Here is a 19176-nt window from a genome sequence, read left to right as displayed (position 1 = left end):
GTGTGGTTGAAAATGGTCCATACAGACGTTTGGGGATCATCTCTTGTTTCATCACTTCTTAGATTAAGGTTCTACGTCACCTTCATCGATGACTTCAGCACGAAGGTATAGGTTTACTTTCTGAAACACAAGTCAGATGTGTTTGCCACCTTCAAGAAGTGGAAAAGTGACGTTGAAAATCAGACCGACTTGAAGATCAAATGCCTGAGTTCTGACAATGGAAGAAAGTATAAAAAAAAAAATCAGAGTTTAAAACATTTTGTGTAGCTGAGGGAATTAGATTAGTGAGAACAATTCCCGGTAAGGCAAGACAGAATAGTATTGCAGAAAGGATGAACAGAACATTGAATGAGCGAGTAAGAGGCATGAGGATTCATTCTGGACTACCAAAGACATTCTGAGTTGATGCTGTGAACACAACAACATATTTGATTATTAAAGGGCCGTCAATACCCTTGAAGTTCATATTGCAAGAAGAAGTATGGACAGGAAAAGAACTCAAGTACTCTCACTTGAAAACTTTTGATTGTACTACGTATGTTCACATTGATCCAGAGAAGAGAGACAAGCTTGATGCTAAGGCTGTGAAGTGCTACTTCATAGGCTATGGCTATGAGTTCGGGTACAGGTTTTGGGATGATAAGAATAGGAAAATCCTAAGACATTGTGATGTGACCTTTGATAAAAAAAAATTGTACGGACAAAGAGAAGATAAACTCTGAGACTACGAAGTAAGTGGGAGTTGAGCTTAAGTTGCAGGAAAACTCACCCAGTGATGTTACAGCAAAGCTCAAGAAACGCCCGTTCTTGTTACTAAAGAACTAGACGTGGAGCATGTTACACCTGAGCATGTGTTGAGAAGATCATCGATAACTATCAGAGCATCAGATGGATATTCATCTTCATTACATTATTTGTTGCTACCTGACGAAGGAGAACTAGAGTTCTTTGATCAGGCCCTACGGTGGAAGATTCAACCAAGTGGGAGCAAGTCATGGATGATGAGATGAGCTCACTTGAAAAGAATAATATATGGGTGCTGATTGAGTTACCTACAGGAAAGAGAGATCTATTGAACAAATGGTTGTTCAGAATCAAGGCAGAACCAGATGACAAAAGGAGGATCAAGGCTTAGTTAGTAGTTAAAGGATATTCATAAAGAAAAGACATTGATTATGCTGAGATATTTTCTCCTGTTGTGAAATTAACTACTATCAGAATTCTGCTGAGTATTGTTGCATTAGAGAATTTGCACCTTGAGCAAATGGATGTAAAAACAGCGTCTTACATGAAGATCTAGATGAGCAGATCTATATACAACAACTAGAAGGGTTTGCAGCTCCAGCCAAAGAGCACATGGTGTGTAAGCTCAATAAGAGCATGTATGGACTGAAACAAACACTGAGACAATGGTACAAGAAGTATGACTCCTTCATATGCAAGAGTGGTTTCCACAAGAGTAAAAAGGATTAATGTGTTACTTCAAGAAATACACTAATTCTTATGTGTTTCTACTCCGGTATGTGGATAATCTACTAATTGATAGATCAAGTATGAGGGAGATAAACCACCTGAAGTTGCATGTCTTCCATATTTGAGATAAAAGATTTGGGTGCAGCGAAGCAGATTCTTGGGATGAGGATTTCTCGAGATAGATCTGTTGGCACATTAGATCTGTCCCAAAAGCAATACATTGAGAAGGTGTTGTCCAAATTCAGGATAAATGATGCTAAACCCATGACTACCCTTTTGAAAAATCGTATTAAATTGACAAGAGCAATCTCCCAAGACAGTTGAGGAACGTGAGCACATGGCATCAATTCCGTATGCATCTACAATTGGAAGTTTGATGTATGCTATAGTCTACACTAGACCTGATATAACACATGCAGTGGGAATTGTTAGCAAGTACATGACAAACCCAAAGAAAGAACATTGGGAAGCTGTAAGGTGGCTTCTAAGATATCTTAGAGGTACATCCAATACTTCACTTTGTTATGGAAATGACAAAGTAGTTCTGCAAGGTTTTGTGGATGCTGATAGGAGTGGAGATGTAGATGTAGACTCTAGCAAAAGCACATCTAAATATATCTACACTATAGATGGAACACCAATGAGTTGGATGTCCAAACTTCAAACATGCATTGCTCTTTCATCTACTGTGGCTAAGTACGTGGCAATAGTTGAAGATGGAAAAGAGATGATATGGATGACAGACTATCTAGAAGAATTAGGCAAAAAGTAGTGCAAAAAGATTCTCTATATAGATAGTCAGAGTGTCATACATTTGGTGAAGAACCCAGTCTATCATTCAAAGACAAAACATATCAGAAGGTGATACCATTTCACTCGCAGGTTAGTGGAAGAAAGTGATATGTGTTTGGAGAAGATAAAGGGTGCAAAGAATCAAGCAGACATGTTGACAAAATGTGTTGATGTTAGAAATTGAGGTTATGCAAAGCCTTAATCGGTATGGTGCAGTGAAGATGTTTTGCTCATTTGAGAATGAAATTCTTAGTTGACTGGATCAGTCTCCAAGTGGGAGAATTGTTAGGTTATGGAGCCTGCTTATTTTAACTTAGTAAACGGTTATATAGAGTAAAACTATATCTAGTAAAACTATATATGGTAGATAGTTATATATGTTATATCTAGTAAAGTTATATATGGTAAATTGAACCATATATATATCCCCTTAGGAGATTTGAAAATGTAGCTTCTGTATTCTCTCTTCCTCTATGTTGGATCGATGTGACAATCCGAGTGAATAGGGTTTCAACCAAATGATTAATTTTTTCTAATAGGAATAAAACTTAATAAATGCAATAAAACTTAATAATAATTTAGAATTTAAATAGGAAAAGAGTTAGAAAATATAATACTGTAGTTTTATAGTGGTTCGGTCAAACTCGACATACTCCACTCCACAAGCGCCTCTTGGGAATTTGAATAAACCTTTCTTGACTCTCTCCTCGGATCAGAGCCCAACCGCTACACCGCTCATTTTACGAGTTCAATAACAAACTCAATTCTTTCCACGGCTCAAGATCAAACCGGTACACCGCTCTTTTTATGAGTTCAAGAGCAAACTCAATCCTTTTCACGACTCAAGATCAAACCGGTACAATTGTCTAAAATCTTATAGAAACACACCACAACTCTCTGAAATAGATTTACAGTTTTCTCACCATACACTAGACATCTCTCTCAAGAATAAGATAAACAAGAAATAAAATTGGAAAGCTCTGTAGAGTGCAACAATGGAGGCTTTAAAAAAAAGTTTTAGATCGAGAAACTATGTAAATGTCTATGTGTTCTATGTTTTGTGTGTTGTAAAATATGAAAAAGATGATGAGTTTAAATAATTATAAGTGGTAAAAAATAGAAATTGATACGAACTACTAAAACATGAACTGAAACGTGGACCACGAAAAACAATATTATTTATTTTTAAATGTATCGTGAAAAATTATAAACCACATGTTTCATTTATATATATATATATATATATATATATATATTATATTATTTTAAATAAATATTAAAAACATTTTAAATTCATTTTTATTAGATATATACATATAAATAAATGTAATAATATAATAAAAAAATGTTAATGAAAACATCCAATTACCAATGTAATTGAAATAATTTTATTTCAGTAATTGAAAATTTTTATAAATATAATTGAAATAATTTTATAATTCAAATACTTTTCGAAAATTCCTCCATTTATTACTCTACCAAATTTATAAATGTCATACTTCGATTAGTTTATGATGTCAAATTTGCCGCTGGTGCATGATGTCAATTTTGTCATCACGTCATCAATTTTGTCACTACATCATCATGTCAGGTAGCTTGTTTTGAATTCGATTGGTCCATGATGTCAATTTTGCCGTCACATCATCACATCGGGTATCTTGTTTTGACTGAAACTTCTTCGTTTTATCTCTAATTTGAGTGAACCAAAAAAGATGTTGAAATGGTTATTCTCAACCTTACACTGTGGACAAAATACTCGAAATTGTTAATAATGAAAGGTAGGTTTGTTATCCTCAAAACATCAATCAATTAATTAATTAAAATTAATTAATTTGAGATTAAGGGCAAAAAAGACAACAATCTCCCTTTTTTATGACGACAAACCATAAAATCCATACCACCATAAAACTTAAAATAATGCACATGTCCAAATAATAATATTGATGTAGGATAGACATTCTAATATATCATCATAAATTTGAAATTCACTCAAATCCATATTCTCCCACTATATTAATGCTTCAATCAATTATGAAACATCACACCAACTAGGTGATTCACTAATTATAAAAACAAGAATGACATGCTCCCCTGATAACGTGTCTTTAAATAAGATTATAAAATTCAAGATATATCAATACCAAACTCAAATGCAAGATATATCACACCGAATAATACCAAGCTCAAGCCTATTTTTGCAAAAAAATTTATTCATTTAAAGGCTTGGTAAAAATATACAAAATCAAGAATAATATGTCCATTTTGCACATGCTCTCTAATAAAATGATGTCTAATGTCAATATGTTTAGTTCTAGAATGATGAACAGAATTTTTTGTTAAATTAATAGCACTAGTGTTATCACAATATAGACACTATCAAATTTTAATCCAAAATCACCGAGAGTTTGTTTCATCCAAAGAATTTGAGCACAACAACTAGCAACCGCAATATATTCTTCTGCTTCCATAGTAGATAAGGCAACCAAATTTTTCTTTTTACTAAACCAAAAAACTAATGAACCACCAAGACATTGACAAGTTCCACTAGTACTTTTACGATCAAGCAAACTTCCCGCAAATCCGCATCAGAATATCCTACCAATTTAAACTCAACATTTCTAGGATACCACAATCCTAAATCAATAGTCCCAAGTAAATATTTAAATATTCTTTTAACCGCATGTAAATGAGATTCCTTAGGACAAGATAGAAACCTAGCACAAAGACATACACTAAACATAATATCACGTCTACTAGCAGTCAAGTAAAGTAAAGATCCAATCATACCTCGATAAGATTTTATATCTACGCATTTACCTTTTTCATTCTTGTCAAGCTTGGTAGATGTTGTAACACCCCAAAAAATGAAGGAAAGCCACCTATGCAAGACCCAAATGATCCAAGGAAGAAAATTATGAGGATTAAGCAAGAAAAGGGGTCTTAGCAAGTCATTTCTATACCATAAGAAGTAATCTAAGGACTTAAGACCTTTGGGGAAGGATTGGGAATGAAGCGTAAGCGAAAAGGACGAAAAGGTCATTTTTTCAATTATCAAAGATTTTTTTAGATTTTTAATTCCTTATCTAGAAGGACTTTCAAGGTGCTCAAGAAGGGAAAAATGACCAACAAGGATAAAGAATTTTTAGGAAAATTATGGATTTTTTGAGAAAATAATAATAAAATATTCGAAAAATGACAAACTACCAAAATACTCTTGAAGTTAAGGATAATTATGAATTTGCCATTCTACTCAAGAATTAGAACCTTCACAGTGCCTTATGCACAAAATCCTTCGAATCTCGACTCTCAGCCGTTGGATCTCCTTCAAACTTGGATATATTCTAGAACACTCACGAATCGTCACATCCAATGGCTAAGATTCAAAACCAAGGTCGGTGAGGCTCTGATCGGAGTAGATATTTTTATTAAGAGGATATTTTGGAGATATATTAGTTAGAATATATCTAGATATTTAGGAAGTTGTTAGTATAAATTTGATTAATGGTATATTTTATTTATTTACAAGATTTAGTTAGATATATTATTTTTTTCTATTTTTAGGTAGTAGTTAATAGTTTGTATCTATTTAAACGTGGTAAACCTGAATGAAGATCATACACTTTTCCAGTTCTATTTTCTATTTCTATTTCTTAACATGGTATCAGAGCATCGATCGTGGTATTCTTAAATATCAAAATTTCCTTTATGGCGGAGTCAGCCAAATCCAGCTTTAAAATGGTATCAGATTCATTCAATTTACTACACTTCGTTGCTTACTCACTGTTGCTGCTGCTCGAAAATGGTTCACCCATCAGTTGGATGTTCAAAATGCCTTTCTCCATGGTAATCTAGACGAGGAAGTTTATATGTCTTTACCACCAAGTCTTCGCCGACAGGGGGAGAATACAGTATGTCGGCTCCATAAATCTCTTTATGGATTAAAACAGGCTTCTCGCAATTGGTTCTCCATATTTTCTACAACTATACAAAATGCAGGCTACACTCAGTCCAAAGCAGACTACTCTTTGTTTACCAAGAGTAAAGGTACTTCTTTCACTGCAGTTCTAATCTATGTTGATGATATTCTGTTGACAGGAAATGATCTCAAATAAATGCAATATCTCAAGACTAGTTTACTCCAGAAATTTCTTATCAAAGATTTAGGAAATTTGAAATATTTTCTAGGCATTGAATTTTCTCGGTCTAGAAAAGGAATTTTTATGTCTCAAAGGAAGTATGCTCTAGACATCCTTCAAGACACAGGCCTTACACGAGCACGTCCAGACAAATTTCCTATGGAGCAAAATCTGAAACTTTCTTTAACTGAAGGAGAGAAATTGAACGATCCAAGTAAATACAGACGGTTGATTGGCAGATTAATATATTTGACTGTCACTAGGCCTGACATAGCTTATTCAGTTCGTATGCTTAGCCAATTTATGCATGAACCAAGAAAACCACATTGGGAGGCAGCTCTTCGAGTTCTGAGGTACATCAAAGGCACTCCTGGTCAAGGACTCCTACTTCCATCTGAAAACAATTTAAGATTACAAGCATATTGCGATTCTGACTGGGGTGGTTGTCGAACTTCCAGACGGTCTATTTCTGGGTTCTGCATTTTCCTTGGAAATTCAATTATTTCTTGGAAGTCTAAAAAGCAGACTAATGTGTCCAGATCATCAGCAGAAGCCGAGTATCGAGCTATGGCAAATACTTGTTTAGAGTTAACTTGGTTAAGATACATTCTTCAAGACTTGAATGTTCCACTGTCCGAACCAGCATTATTATATTGTGATAATCAAGCAGCATTACATATAGCAGCCAATCCAGTTTTTCACGAACGTACGAAACACATTGAAATAGATTGTCATATAGTTCGAGAAAAGTTACAAGCTGGAATCATCAAACCGTGTTATATTTCGACCAAAATGCAATTGGCAGATGTTTTTACTAAAGCTCTGGGAAGACAGCAATTTGACCTTTTGAAGGACAAGTTGGGTGTGATCTACATACACTCTCCAACTTGAGGGGGAGTATTAAGAGGATACTTGAGGGGGAGTATTAAGAGGATATTTTGGAGATATATTAGTTAGAATATATCTGACATATTTAGGGAGTTGTTAGTATAAATTTGATTAATCGTATATTTTATTTATTTACAAGATTTAGTTAGATATATTATTTTTTTCTATTTTTAGGTATTAGTTAGATATATTATTTTTTTCTATTTTTAGGTATTAGTTAATAGTTTGTATCTATTTAAACGTGGTAAACCTGAATGAAATCATACACTTTTCCAGTTCTATTTTCTATTTCTATTTCTTAACAATTTTCGATAGATTTCCAGAAAATACACTGACAATTTACGACGATTCTGGAGCTCCCAATGTCGGTTTAAGTTTCCCCTATAAATTTTGAAGTTGGGGCAATCGTTTGGAACAAGAATCGAGTAAGGTCGAGCTCCCAGTCGTTGGAAATAAGTGTGTAGATTTTGGGTCTCCTACTCTCGGGTTTCTTCCAAATTCGAGAGAAATTCTCCACCATTTCCTTTCAAACTTGTTCCTATAGCTCATAAACAATATTACCCACAAGTTCTATGAAGGAATAGAGTCCTGAAAGTGCCTAGAAACCATTCTCCCAATCTCATCCGCCATTAGAGAGCTTCAAGGAAAACTCAAAATTCCAATATGAGGATATAAAGTATTCTTCGAGCAAGGACGACCCCAACTGCATCTCCAGAGAATGTTTCCATAGAAGACCATGAAAAAAAATAACCTCATGAACGTTCCCAATTGAAGAAAATTCGTTTTGGGTTCAAATTGGGGTAAGTGTCGAATTCCTTCTACGACTTCTTTTCTTTCAAATTAAGGATTCCTTTAGCTTTAGAGAAAGAAGATGAGTAACTTTTATGAAGGAATCAAGAGCTGAAACGTCTAAGAACAAGATACCCAAGAGATTGAAAATCGGAGGTGTCGGGTAAATTGCAGACTGAGAGTTATTTCATAGACATTAATACGTAAATTTATTATAGACATGATGTGGAAAATCAAAATTTTCAAATTTAGGAGGTTGTTTTACCTAAACTTACTCCATAATATAACTATTTAAGAATGCACTTTTCACATCCATTTGATAGAATTTACAAAAATTTTCAAATCATGCAAAAGTTTCTTCATAATCTATACTTCCCTCCTGACAATAACCTTGAGCTACAAGTCTAACTTTATTTCTAATGATATTTCCATTTTCATTCATTTTATTTAAAAAAAAATCATTTGGTTCTAGAATTTGAAAGTGGGAACTCCTTTACTTGATGTAACTACTTGAGCCGGATGAAAAGAAATTTTCACGTCTGATTTTGAAAGGAGGAGATCCTATAGTATCCTATCCAAATTTTTCTTTTGCTAGGCCCATAGCTAAAAAACCTACTTTCTTACGAATACGGGGTTCATTCGAATATGAAATCCAATCCTGGAAATACAGCATCCCACTTTTTTTTACTACCCAAGGCTTCGATACATTTCGAAATCGAGAAATTTCTACCGGAGCAGGTGCTATACGAGAACAATTAGCCGATCTGGATTTCTGGCCATCCGCCGAGAGTTTCGGATTTAATACCGATATTTTAACAAAAAATCCAATAAATCTAAGCGTAATGCTTGGTGTATTGATTTTTTTTGGAAAGGGAGTGTGTGCAAGTTGTTTATTTCAAGAATAAGTTGGATACAACCAACGGTACTTTTCTAGTTATAACTACGAAAAGGTGCATGATCCCGCAAATTACTTTCGAAATATACCTACCTAACCTAATCCTAATAATGAGTGAATCAATGAGCGAAAGTATGAGAAATTGAGTTTAATCCTGTTTATACCATATGACAAACCAATCACTTTCCGAAGGGTACTAGCCTTCGTATTATTTAAATAAAATAATAATATAGTTTTTTTTTTTCTTTTCGAATATTTATTCTTTTTGTTTTTTCATTTTTTTAGACGTTTCTTCTCATCACTACTAAACCACTATTTTCATTTGATATTCTATAATGTAATTAATATAACTATATATTCAAATGGTAAAATTTATGTATATTATTTATTTTTTAATAAAGAAAAAATACAATTAAATTTCAAATAAAATAATTTCTATATAGAATTATATGGGCAATAGTGATTAGAGGGCCTAGAGACTGATTCCCAAACTTTGTTCCTTTCAAATTGATTTAATTTTTGTTGCATAACTAAAATCCAAAACTATCATTTTCGGCATCCTTAAGACTTTTTGGTTCAATTTGAGAAACAAAAGCAAGATTATTAAATAAATTAATAGAGGAACGAGTTTTCACAACTTGTTCGAAATCACTAATAATCAAGTATTTGGGATGAGATGAGGTATACCTCCATACTTTTGGTATCGGTGAAGAACCTTCTTCCTCATTTTCATTTAAGCTCACTTCTTTTTACTTAGAAAGAGTTTCTTTTCCTTTGTCACTGACCGGTAAATCTCCAAAATTTCTTTCTAAATCATCGCTACTCAAATAGACTCATTAGAAATATCATTACAAGATTTATCAAATATCACAGGCATAGATTCTTCTATAACTAAACTTCTCTTATTGAAAACTTTATAAACTTTACTATAGATGAATAACTAAGAAAAATACCAATATCCGTCTTAGAGTCAAATTTTTCCACCTTTCGTCGTTGTTCAAAATAAAACATTTGCAACCAAAAACTTTTAAATACCCAATATTTGGAATTTTATTATGCAACTAGTTTATCTAAAGAGGGTCTAATTAAAACTCTATTTGAAACATAGCAGGCGGTATTAACAGCTTCCGCCAAAAAAATATTTAGGTAAATCATATTCATTTAACATTGATCTAGCAAATTCTTGTAAAATACGATTTTTTTTCTTTCAACCATACCATTTTGTTGAGGAGTACTTAGAGGAGAAGTCATGATAAAAATAATTATATTCACAACAAATTTCAAATGCTACACTATCCAATTCTTCTCCATGTTCACTCCTAATTTTAGTAATTAAAAAACCTTTTTCATTTTAGACTCAATTTACAAAACTAGCAAATCTTTTCAAAACATCATTTTTCTGTTTTATTATCAAAACTCAAGTAAATCTCGAAAAATCATCGACTATCACAAAAACATAATAATTTTCTCCACAGCTAGCTATTTTAGAAGGGTCAAATAAGTATACATCAGAACAAGCATTTCTAGGATTTAATGATTTATGAAGGTAGAGTCATCCTGTTAACTATCCGCGTTGATTTGGTAATAAGATAATAACGAATAGAAAAAAATTAATGGCTTGAATCGTGTATCAACAGTCACTCCCCGGTAGAGGTAGAGGATAAGGTTCCATGGGAACAATTATTTATTTCTATTTCAGCTCGTCTCTTTTTTTTTTTTTCTTAAAAAAAGCGAGCGAGGAAGTGGGGGGAGAAATGACAAGAAGATATTGGAACATCCATTTGGAAGAGATGATGGAAGCAGGAGTTCATTTTGGTCATGGTACTAGGAAATGGAATCCTAGAATGGCACCTTATATCTCTGCAAAACGTAAAGGTATTCATATTATAAATCTTACTAGAACTGCTCGTTTTTTATCAGAAGCTTGTGATTTAGTTTTTGATGCAGCAAGTAGGGGCAAACAATTCTTAATTGTTGGTACCAAAAATAAAGCAGCGGATTCAGTAGCCCGGGCTGCAACAAGGGCTCGGTGTCATTATGTTAATAANAGGAAGTGGGGGGAGAAATGACAAGAAGATATTGGAACATCCATTTGGAAGAGATGATGGAAGCAGGAGTTCATTTTGGTCATGGTACTAGGAAATGGAATCCTAGAATGGCACCTTATATCTCTGCAAAATGTAAAGGTATTCATATTATGAATCTTACTAGAACTGCTCGTTTTTTATCATAAGCTTGTGATTTAGTTTTTGATGCAGCAAGTAGGGGCAAACAATTGTTAATTGTTGGTACCAAAAATAAAGCAGCAGATTCAGTAGCCCGGGCTGCAACAAGAGCTCGGTGTCATTATGTTAATAACAAATGGCTTGGGGGGATGTTAACAAATTGGTCTACTACCGAAACGTGTAATAGTTGAAGAGGTCTAGTAGTAGAAATCATTTTTAGATTTGAAAGAGGACTTGGTTTGCTTAACCATTTGACAAGCATCACATATTTTATCTTTTTCAAATTTAAAATTCGGAAGGCCTCTAACTAATGAATTTTTTGAGATATTTGAAATCAAATGCATACTAGCATGTCCTAATCTTCTATGCCATAACCAAGAATTATCGTGCAAAGCCGAAAGACATTTATTAGGACAATCATTTAAATCAATGATGTATAAATTTTTCTCTCTATTTCTAACTAACAACACTTTTCTATCACTAACATTTTCAATTATACAATTATTTTTATCAAATATAACTCTAAAACCTTTATCACATAATTGACTAATGATAAGATAAGTCATGCTTTAAACTATCAACTAAAAGTACATTTTCAATGAGAGTACCAGAGTCTTCCCTACAGTATCCTTACCAATTATTTACCCTTCTTGTTGTCGCCAAAGGTTACTAAGTCACCCTCCTTCTTGGAAAGACTGACAAACTTGATTGGTTTCCGTCAAGAGCAACCACGGTCCAAATACCACTTATTTTTCTTGGAGGCTTTCAAATAAACCTAAAAACAAAGATATTCAAAATTGACCTTTTGGTACCATACTTGTTTGGGTTCTAACAAGTCAGTTTTCACACATTTAGGAATCATGTTTGCATTCATATTAAAAAACTTACCACACGAGAAACAAACAACAGTCTGCACAGGAATTTATTTCTTGGACTAAGTTTATGTATTCTATTTTTAACTGAAAAATTATTTCTTAAAACATTGTTAAATTTTATATTTTGAGAAAATTTTCTTCCAAAAGGAATGTTTTGAGAATTTTTCAATTTAAAGCAATTAGGTCTAATAAGACCTTCAACACCACAATAATGACATATAGGCACAAATCTAGATTTATCATACTGAGATACAAATTTGCATGTGTTAGGCTTAGACATAATAGGGAATGCTTTAACAAATATTGTTCTAAAACTTGGGTAGAACATTCATCAATATAGACTAATCCTCTTTTATCACTGTAAGGTTTACCTGCTTCAATTGTTTTATCTAATTTTTGAGCACCTATGGTTAACTTTTAAATAGACTCTTTAGCCTTACCAAGTTCTTCTATAGTATTTGATTCCTTTTTTTTTTTAGTAATTTAATTAACATTTTTCACAACAATCATGCTCAAGAAATGCAGTTTTCTCATCACAATCAAATACATGCTTTTCACAGAATATATCAAATTTTACAACATTATGATTATTCTCTTTTAAGTATCATTTAATAAAGACTCATTTTTAATAATTGAAGCCTTATATTTCTTTTGGAGCATAACATACTCTGAACAAGTTTTTCTAAATCAAGTTGCACCTCCTCAAAAACTTTAAATAATTCATTGTAAAAAAGAGATTCAAGAATTACCTCGTCTTCTACATCCTCTTTATTACCCTGCGCTATGACTAATCCTCTTTGTCACTATGAGCCATTAAGCAAAAATTTGCTACTTTTTCATCACTTAGAGATTCATTTGCATCTATTTTATTATGAGCTAACATGCTAATTTTTGTTTATTTAACTTGATTTGTTCCCTGGTGAGTTACTTCCAGAGTTTTCCAAATATTAAATTTTTCTAATAACAATAAAACTTAATACCATGCAATAAAACTTAATAATAATTTAGAATTTAAATAGGAAAAGGGTTAGAAAATATAACACCGTAGTTTTACAGTGGTTCGGTCAAATTCGACCTACTTCACTCCCAAGCGCCTCTTGGAAATTTGAATAAACCTTTCTTGACTCTTTCTTCCGATCAAAGCCCAACCGCTACACCGCTCCTTTTACGAGTTCAAGAGCAAACTCAATCCTTTCCACGGCTCAGTATCAAACCGATACACCGCTCTTTTTACGAGTTCAAAAACAAACTCAATCCTTTTCACGACACAAGATCAAATCGGTACAATTGTCTGAAATCTTATCGAAACAAACCACAATACAATAGACATCATCAAAAATAAGATAAACCAGAAATAAAATTGGAAGCTTTGTAGAGAGCAACAGGCTTTTAAAAAAAAGTTTTAGATCAAGAAAAGTATGGAAGTGTGTATTGTGTTCTATGTTTTGTGTGTTGTGAAATATGAAAAGGTGATAGAGTTTAAATAGTGATCAAAGTCCTAAAAAATAGGAATTGATACCAAACACTCAAACATGAACCGAAACGTGGACCATGAAAAGTGATATTATTTATTTTTAAATTAATCGTGAAAAACTATAACCCACATGTTTCATTTAAATATATATATATATATATATTTAAATGTAATAATATAATAAAAAAATTAATGACGTAACCATTTAAGAGTAATTGAAAAGTTTTATAAATCTAATCGAAATCATTACCAATATAATTGAAATAATTTTATAATTCAAATACTTTTCTTTTAATTTAAAAGTAATTGATAATTTCACCGCTACTCTACCAAAATTATAAATGTCATATTTCGATTGGTCCATGATGTCAATTTTGACGTTGGTCCATGATGTCAATTTTGTCACCACATTATCACGTCAGGTATCTTGTTTTGAATTCGATTGGTCCATGATGTCAATTTTGCCGCCACATCATTACGTCGGGTATCTTGTTTTGACTGAAACTTCTTCGTTTTATCTCTAATTTGAGTAAACCAAAAAAGACGTTGAAATCGTTATTCCCAATCTTACACTGTGGACAAAATACTGAGAATTGTTAATAATGGAAGGTAGGTTTGTTATCATCAAAACATCAATTAATTAATTAATTTGATATTAAGGGCCAAAAAAGCGAACACTCTACGTATCTAAAGTCATCAATACCAATCCTTTAGCTAGAGTTCTCCTTGTATTTTCTCTCTTCTATTTTTTGTGTTCATCTAGATCAAGTGTGTGTGTTGTTGTGCGATCCTAACAACTGGTATTAGAGATAGACGAAACTCACCACGATATGTGAAGATGGAAAGTTCAAAGATTGGAATTGAGAAGTTCGATGGATCCGATTTTTGTTTCTGGAAGATGCAGATTGAAAATTATTTATACCAGAAAGATTTTCACGATTCCCTGTTGAGGGTGAAGATGAATATCATGACCATAGAACAGTGGAAGCTCAAGGATCGACAACCTTTAGGGTTGATTCGGTTGACACTATCCAAAAATGTGGCGTTCAACATCATCAAGGAGAAGACAATGCCAAATCTATTGAAGGCACTGTCGAATATGTATGAAAAATCATCGGCTATGAACAAGGTATATTTGATGCAGAGGTTATTCAATCTATAGATGTCTGAAGATGGATTTGTTGCTCATCATATAAATGAATTCAATATGATCGCCAGTCAACTGAATTCAGTGGAAATTAATTTCGAGAATAAAATTAAAGCGTTAATTTTGATGTCATCTTTACCTGAGTCATTGGATACTATTGTTGCCGCAATCAGCCGTTCTTGAGGATTTGATAAATTAAAGTTTGATGAAATTCGAGATGTAGTTCTCAGTGAAAGTATTTGCAAACAGGAAATTGGAGATTCATCAGGCAATACTCTCATTGTTGATCAAAGAGAAAGAAGTAAATCAAAGAGCTCAAACAAACACAGGTGCTCAAAATCAATGAATCGGAGAAAATCTCCAAACAAACCAAACGTAACGTGTTGGAGCTGTGGTGGAAAATGACACTTTCGGACCGATAGTAAAAAACTGAAGAAAAAGCAGCATCATAAATTTGGAGATGATGATGATGATTCGATATATACAACAGAAGATACTGAGGATGCTTTAATCCTTAGTGTGGACAGCCCAGCTAAATCCTGAATTTTAACTTCAGGTGCATCTTTCCATTCGTCTCCAAGTAAGTAATTGTTTCGAAATTTCAAATCAGGAAATTTCGGGAAGGTGTATCTTGCCAACAACAAAATCTTGAGATTGAAGGGAAGAGAGATGTCTCCATACAAACTCCAGTAGGAATCAGTGGACATTACAAGATGTCAGATACATTTTTGGTCTCAAGAAGAACCTGATTTCTATTGGTCAGTTGGATAGCACAGGCTATACAGCAGAGTTTGGAAAGAGTTCGTGGAAGATTGTGAAGGGTGAAGGGAATGAACTTCGTATTCCACAAGTTCTTCCTAGTTATGACTCGAACAAGTATGAGGGAGATAAACCACCTGAAGGCAAGCATGTCTTTAGTACTTGAGATAAAAGATTTGAGTGCAGCGAAGCAGATTCTTTGGCTGAGGATTTCTCACGATAGATATACTAGCACTTTAAATCTATCCCAGGAGTATTACATTGAGGAGGTGTTGTCCAAATTCAGGATGAATGATGCTAAACCCAGGACTACCATTTTGGAAGATCGTATTAAATTGTCAAATGAGCAATCTCCCAAGACATTTGAGGAACATGAGAATATGACATCAGTTCTGTATGCGTCTGAAGTTGGGAGTTTGATGTATGTTATAGTCTGTACTAGACATGATATAACACATGCCGTGGAAGTTGTTAGCAAGTACATGGAAAACCAAAGGAAAGAACATTGAGAAGCTGTGAAGTAACTTCTGAGATATTTGAGAGGTACATTCAATACTTCACTTTGTTATGACAATATCAATGTAGTTCTGCAAGGTTTTGTAGATGTTTATCTTGATGGTGTTACTATAAAACGTGCGGAAGCAATTTGGATCTTAGGCACTCTAAGTCATCAATTATAGTAAATTAGCTAGCATGTTCAAAAGCATTAAAACTCAATGAGTTTGAATACTAACCTTTTGTAGTTCAAATTCCTTTTTCCTCACGAACCGATTTCGAACCACCACTGATGTCTTCCCTACTATTTTTCGGCCTTAGAATGGGATTGTGAAACCTGGTAAGTGACTAAACTTGATAGGAATTTAGTATATGTAAAGAGAGAGTTTTGAAAGATTTTCTCAAAGTTTTTCACCAAAAATTTCCATTTACCTTGATCACATATTTGCATGTTCATGCAAATTTGAGATTACAAAATTTTGACCCTCAACCACTCAAATTTGTGGGGTTTATTTGGTAAACATGCAAGTTTGTTTAAACTAAATTTTGACACTCGAAATTACACTCAAATTTGTGGGATTATGTGACAAACATGCAAGTTTGGTTAAACCATATATTGATGGTCAATATTCCACTAACTCAAACATGAATTTTTTCATTAGTTGGAGTCTAAAATTTTGACTTTCTCCATTTTAATTCAACAATTAATTTAAATAATTAATTTCAAATTAAAACAATATTACATGATTAATTAATATTTAACATTAATTCAAATGTCAATCCCAATCAATTTTCGTACATATTGATTATGAATCCCTATTCAAAATTAAAATATTTAAATCTTATTTAAATATTTTCAATTCTCTCTTTTTGTTTAATTCATAATTAAACAAAATGCGGTTAAATATATTGTATATATGTAGTGCATATTCCCTAATTTGAATTCTAATACATCGAACTCACTCGTCACATTGTTCTAAGATTTAGTCTGATATGAGCTAGCAGAGGGATCTAATGGACCTATAGATCATGGGCTCCAACGATCCAAGATTAACCGGCTAAACTCATTAACCTTGTTAACCAACATTCATTAACTACTAGGACACTCCACTATAGCCTAGTAGTTGCACTCCTCTCACTATAGATATATTTCTCCATTTGATATAATCATGATTAGTAAGTCGATCCTTCACAAGTTGTTCATAACTAGAGAGGGTCAATTTATCATTTTACCCCTAAAGTTACTTCTTGTTCCTTAAGTCCCACTGATCCTCTAATGAACAATTGGTTTGTAGTCCAACCACCAAACTGAATCTCTCTCAAACCAATGAGAGGGTGGGGCTCCTTGTTCAAGACCTGGAGTCAGTACTTAAGGAACAACCTCTCTACTATCCCTAAAAGCGGGTAGGAGTGCATTCTATCTTGCACCCTATGTTCCTAGCTATTCACCCAGTCTTACCCCTAAAATGGGAGGCTTATTGAGTCGGCGAACTCGGGCCACTCTCACCCATGCAAATCTAAGAATAATTTCGAATAAACAAGAGTTCATAGTTAGCTCTGAATTAAGGTCGAGTTACCTAGGTCATCGAATGAAAAAATCAGTCTCAACAGTAAACGACATTATAAAGTGAGAGTGATTTTTTTCATGGTCCGATCTTATGTAATACTCATTGCATACAACACCCCCACTCACATGTCTCCACATGTAAAATTTAGTGATCACATTGTTTATATCATATGCAAAGTGGGCCTCATCCATAGTGTCCCTAGGATAAGGTACTCAGCCTTATCCCTGTACTATAGATCATTTTGAATATATACTTGAACTTAATCCACTCTTATATCTCTACACATAGTTCAAGTAATCATACTATAGCCAAAGTGTTCTTAGTTTATTGGATTTAGATTAATGATCGTAAAATTCACTTTATTCATTAACAATCGTTATTGAATAAACATCAATAATAACTTTATTGAAAATATAATATGTTTTTATTTACAAACTATGAGTTTTAGGACATAAAACCCAACATATCTGAGTGGAGATATAGACTTTAGCAAGAGCATATCTGGATATATCTACACTATAGATGGAACAGCAGTGAGTTGGATGTCCAAGCTTTAGAAATGCGTTGCTCTTTTATCTACTGAGGCTGAGTACGTGGCAATAGTTGAAGCTGGAAAAGAGATGATATGGATGATAGACTACCTAGAAGAATTAGGCAAAAGATTCTTTATACAGATAGTTAGAGTGTCATACAGTTGGTGAAGAACCTAGTCTGTCATTCAAAGACCAAACAAAATGTCATACAGAGCTTTGAAAATGTACTTTTTGTATTCTCTGTACTCTCTCTTATTGTACATATCTGAAGTCATTAATACAAATTCATTAGTCAGAGTTCTACTTCCATTTTCTCTATCCTATTCTTTGTGTTCATCTAGATCGAGTGTGTGCGTTGTTGTGCAATCATAACGACGCGTGCGTCCTTTACGTCGTCGTCTGAAATGAAGCTCCTCAAAACCATTCATAGCGTTTCACCCCTCGATTTATTCATGAAAATTAATGATGGTATTAAAAGAAAGAGTTAGGGATTAATTTCATACCTTCTCGTGTATCGTTGCCTAAGATATTCAGCTCGTAAGTTCGTCCAAAATTAGTGTTTTTTGCTAGAGTTAAACCAGAGGATTTATTATTTGGTAGCCAATTCTTTGGGTTTTTAAGGCTTAATTTTTTCATGAAATCTCTTCCATATCCTTTCCTCAAGCTAAAGGAATTGGTTTGGAGGAACGACTTTGAGTGTGTGTCCCCAATTTTTTATAATCGCTCTTGGTCTGCAAGTTACCTGGAACACTAAAATTTTGATCTCTTGGGTAGCATATTCTTCGACATTTCAGCTCTCGATTCTTTCATCAAAGTTACTCAACGTCTTCTTCTAAAGCTAAAGGAATCCTCAATTTGAAGGAAAAGGGTCGTAGATAGAAATTTGATACTTACCTCCAATTTGAGCCCAAAACTGATTTCCTTCAATTGGGCATATGAAAACATTCCTTGGAGGTGTAGAAATTGAATGAGATTGTTCTTGCGAGATGAATTATGGTGTATCCTTGGATTGGATTTTCAAGTTTTCCTTGAGCTCTACAATGTCAAATTGGATTGGGGGAATGGGTTCTAGGCATTTTCAGTACTCTTTTCCTTCATATAACTTGTGGGTAATCTTGTTTAGAAAC

General features: G+C 33.4%; 1 long non-coding RNA gene across 1 annotated transcript; it reads right to left on the bottom strand.

The window, feature by feature from the left end:
- Positions 1-2675: 2675 nt before the first annotated feature.
- LOC111478532 lies at positions 2676-18375 on the bottom strand. The gene is made up of 4 exons (XR_002717493.1): positions 18260-18375; positions 17398-17402; positions 8616-8617; positions 2676-2694 (listed from the first exon to the last, which is right to left on the bottom strand). It is a non-coding gene; the product is annotated as an uncharacterized LOC111478532 (long non-coding RNA).
- Between the last annotated feature and the right edge of the window lie 801 nt (positions 18376-19176).

Source organism: Cucurbita maxima, unplaced genomic scaffold (genome assembly GCF_002738345.1).
Source record: "Cucurbita maxima cultivar Rimu unplaced genomic scaffold, Cmax_1.0 Cma_Scf00004, whole genome shotgun sequence".
NCBI classification, from domain to species: Eukaryota; Viridiplantae; Streptophyta; class Magnoliopsida; order Cucurbitales; family Cucurbitaceae; genus Cucurbita; species Cucurbita maxima.
This window is presented reverse-complemented; position numbering and strand designations above follow the sequence as displayed.